The sequence below is a fragment of the Callospermophilus lateralis genome, chromosome 7 (assembly GCF_048772815.1).
Source record: "Callospermophilus lateralis isolate mCalLat2 chromosome 7, mCalLat2.hap1, whole genome shotgun sequence".
Classification (NCBI taxonomy): Eukaryota; Metazoa; Chordata; class Mammalia; order Rodentia; family Sciuridae; genus Callospermophilus; species Callospermophilus lateralis.
In genome coordinates this window covers 87,319,525-87,323,532 of record NC_135311.1, presented here as the reverse complement: position 1 = coordinate 87,323,532, position 4,008 = coordinate 87,319,525, and the positions used below count along the sequence as shown (strand labels likewise).

General features: G+C 37.6%; 1 pseudogene; it reads left to right on the top strand.

Moving 5' to 3' along the window:
- The first annotated feature begins 226 nt into the window (after nt 1-226).
- LOC143403952 (S-phase kinase-associated protein 1 pseudogene) lies at nt 227-922 on the top strand (annotated as a pseudogene).
- The last annotated feature ends 3,086 nt before the right edge of the window (nt 923-4,008 follow it).

Genomic DNA, 4,008 nt, shown 5'->3' with positions numbered 1-4,008 from the left:
AATTGCATTTGCCAATATATTTGAAATTTGCTGAATCACACATTTGAGTAGGCCTTTAAAAACATATGCATATATTGTCCATATAATTGAAATCTAGGGAAATTATATATAACTATTTTTACTTTTAAAAAGTAAAAATAGGTATAAAGTCCAACGCCGCGAGGCGCTGCTGGAGTGGCCTTGTCCAGCACCATTTTATTTCCTCATGTGGTTGCCGCCCCGCTCCCTTCAGCCTCCGGACCGCCGTTTTTTTTGAGACCAAACACCATGCCTTCAATTAAGTTGCAGAGTTCTGATGGGGAGATATTTGAAGTTGACGTAGAAATTGCCAAACAATCTGTGACAATCAAGACCATGTGGGAAGATTTGGGAATGGATGATGAAGGAGATGATGACCCAGTTCCTCTACCAAATGTTAATGCAGCAATATTAAAAAAGGTCATTCAGTGGTGCACACACCACAAGGATGACCCCCCTCCTCCTGAGGATGATGAGAACAAAGAAAAGCGAACAGACGATACCCCTGTTTGGGACCAAGAATTCCTGAAAGTTGACCAAGGAACACTTTTTGAACTTATTCTGGCTGCAAACTACTTAGACATCAAAGGTTTGCTTGATGTTACGTGCAAGACTGTTGCCAATATGATCAAGGGGAAAACTCCTGAGGAGATTCACAAAACCTTCAATATCAAAAATGACTTTACTGAAGAGGAGGAAGCCCAGGTACGCAAAGAGAACCAGTGGTGTGAAGAGAAGTGAACTGTTGTACCTGACACTGTAACACTATAAGGATTGTTCCAAATACTAGTTGCACTGCTCTGTTTATAATTGTTAATATTAGACAAACAGTAGACAAATGCAGCAGCAAATCAATTGTATTAGCATAATATTGTCCTTATTGCATGTGTAGTTTGAGTACAGACTCCAAACCTATGGCTGAATTTCTTTTAGTGTGAGAGAAAGTTTCTTTTTTTCTTTACTCTGAATAAAACTGAACTGTGGGTTCTCTGTAGAAAGTGGCATTTTGGGCTTTCCCTCCTTTTGTAAAGCGATTTCTGCCTAGTTTATTGTCCAGTTAACTTTAGTGAGCTTTTAAAAGTTGGCGTTGTAAATAAAACAACTTGCAAAAAGTTTTCTGAAATAGAATTAACAAAATATTATCTTTATTCATGAGTTGGAAACTGGAAAAAGGCTACTTGAAGTAAATGTTCTGAGTTGGGGTTGTTAGAATTTCTTCCAGCCTCCTGGAGTCGAGCAGTACCACTGGGATTGATTTGCCTGTATGTAGCAGGATTCCCTTAATTGGACCGAAGGACTCGGGTTTTTTGTTTGTTTTTTGTTTTTTTAATCAGCTTTGAATATGTTGCCTAGAGACTCAGTTATTACCCAGTTTGTGATTTGGAGGGGAGAAATGTAACTAGATAGTTTGATAGCTTTTCAACTAAAAAAGACACTTCATTCATGTGGTATGTCATCTTTTATAAATCAGTGTTCCCATATGGGGAAAACTGTTCATACTACTTGCATGTAAAAAGTAACTTTTAACATTGAAATATGTGGCAAAATTCAGAAAACATCATAAGTGCAAGATATTTTCAATAAAAAGTAAGTTATGTAGTAGGTAGTAAAAAAAAAAAAGAAGTAAAAATAGTTATATATAATTTCTGATTCAAACTTTATTTCTATAAGAATATAGGATGTGTTTGGCTTTGTTAGGAGTGATATTTATTATTTTGAAAGATGTGGATGAGTGTTAGAGGTTGAATTTGGAATATCACCAAATGGCTCAATGTATTGAAGGCTTGTTCCTCAATACAACAGTATTCAGAGGTGGGCCTTCAGGAGGTGATTGGGCTATAGACTCTAATCTCATGAATGGATCAATCATTGATTGATTCATGATTTGCTGGTATTACTGGGGGGAGGTAGAAGCTGTAGAAGGTAGGGTCTAGTTGGCAGAAGTAGATGTTTTAGTTAGCTTTTAATCACTGTGAAAAACCATACCTGACAAGAAAAATTTAGAGGAGAAAAAGTTTATTTTGGGTTCACAGGATTAGAAGTTTCAGTCCATGGTTGGCTGGTTCCAATCACTCTGGGCCTGAGATGAGGCAGAGCATCAGGCAGCTGAGAAACAGAAAGAGATGGGAAGATGCTGCAGGAAGATGAACCCTTTTAAGGCATGCTCACAGTGATCCACCTCCTCCAGCCACACCCCAATGGCCTACAGTTACCACCCAGCTAGTCTGTTCAAACTAGGACAGATTGATCAGGTTGTAGCTCTCATATCCAATCATTTCACCTCTGAACATACCTGAATTAACACAGGGGATACCCCATATCCAGACTATAATAGTATGTTACTGGGTATGTGCCCTGGCAGAGTATACCTTGTTCCTGAACCCGGACTCTTATATTCTCACCCCCGACCTTTCCCTACTACTGTGAGGTGTGCAGCTCTATCCCATGCACTGAGTCCTCCATGATGCTCTGCTTTGCCACAGGCCCACAGCAATGGGCCAGTCTGTCATGGGCCCAAACCTGGGAAACTGTGAGTCAAATAAATCTTTTTTCCTTTAAATTGTTTTGCCAGGTATTTTGCCACGGAGGTAAAAAGCTGACTAACACAATAAGTTATTCTGGATTCTGTAACTTTGAGGGAAAGTTTGAAAGAAGGGTATTCTAAAAAAAAAAAAATTGCAGTATTATTAGCCATTATGCTTGTTCCATGGATTTCTGTCCATGATACTTATAATAAATGTCAAATGAGAAAACAAATACTTATATCAGAGAAAACATTCGGCATTTGGTTTTTTGGGATTGGGTAATTCACTTAGCATTATCTTCTCTAACTCCATCCATTTTACCTGCAAATTCCATGATTTTATTCTATTTTATTGCTAAGTAATGTGATGGACAGTATTATCCAAAGTACATGTATGAAGACACGAATTGGTGTGAATATACTTTGTATACAACCAGAGATATGAAAAATTGTGTTCTCCATGTGTAATAAGATTTGTAATGCATTCTGCTGTCTTATATAAATAAAAAATTAATAATAATAAAAAAGAAAACAAATGCTATAGGTATTCAGGGAGAGAGCAAAGTGATCTTGGGGAGAAGGGACACATATATTTCAAAGAGTAGGAAGTACTAGAGTTGGGCTATAAAGATGAAGAAGAAAGGATTGTGAAGTGACCTTACACTGGAGGATGGTATATGAAGAGAGGGTCTAGGGTGGAGCAATTGAATTAGGACTTACCTTCCCATAATAAACAACTACAGAACTGGACAGAATATATATAGCAATTGTTTTTAGGCATGGAGCAATCTGCGGAGCAGGGTAGGCATCCTTGAAAATGGGAAAACATATGAAGGGGATCTTGACATTTTTTCAGGTTTTCTGCCTTTCTAAATTGTGGCAAAAAGAAGTGGATCCTAAAAACAGAAATCAGAGTTTAGAAATGCTGATGTGATTGAAATTTGTGGAGAATCCTAGAGGAAGGTCTTCTGTGTGGAGAACAGCTCTAGGAATTTTCTCAGGGGTCCTTTGACATTTGTCTGAATGTTAAGTTGCCCTCTCATAGAGTGGCTCCATGAAGGTCTGCAAAGAGAAACACAGGTTTTTGTCTTGTTTTTATTGTAGGTCACAATTTCCTGTTCTTTGCATTTTAATGATATTTTGGTGGTGCTGGATGTTGAAAATGTTATTGCTATGGTCTGAATGAGCAACCTCTAGATTCTGGAGATTGAACAGTTCTGAAAGACATTGGTTTTCTAGCTAACCAGAACACCTCAAACATTCAGTTGAAACTCCAGAAGTTCACACTTTGAAAGTGTATTTATTCCAACACTATAAAAAGGGCTACTTTAGATCTGATATAAATGTAGCTCAAAACAAAGCTTCAACATGTTCAATTTGACTTGTCAGTAAATTAACTGCTTCCCAAAACCAGTCCAACACCCCATTAAAGTAAGAAAATATGACCTAGTTGCTCAGCAACATAA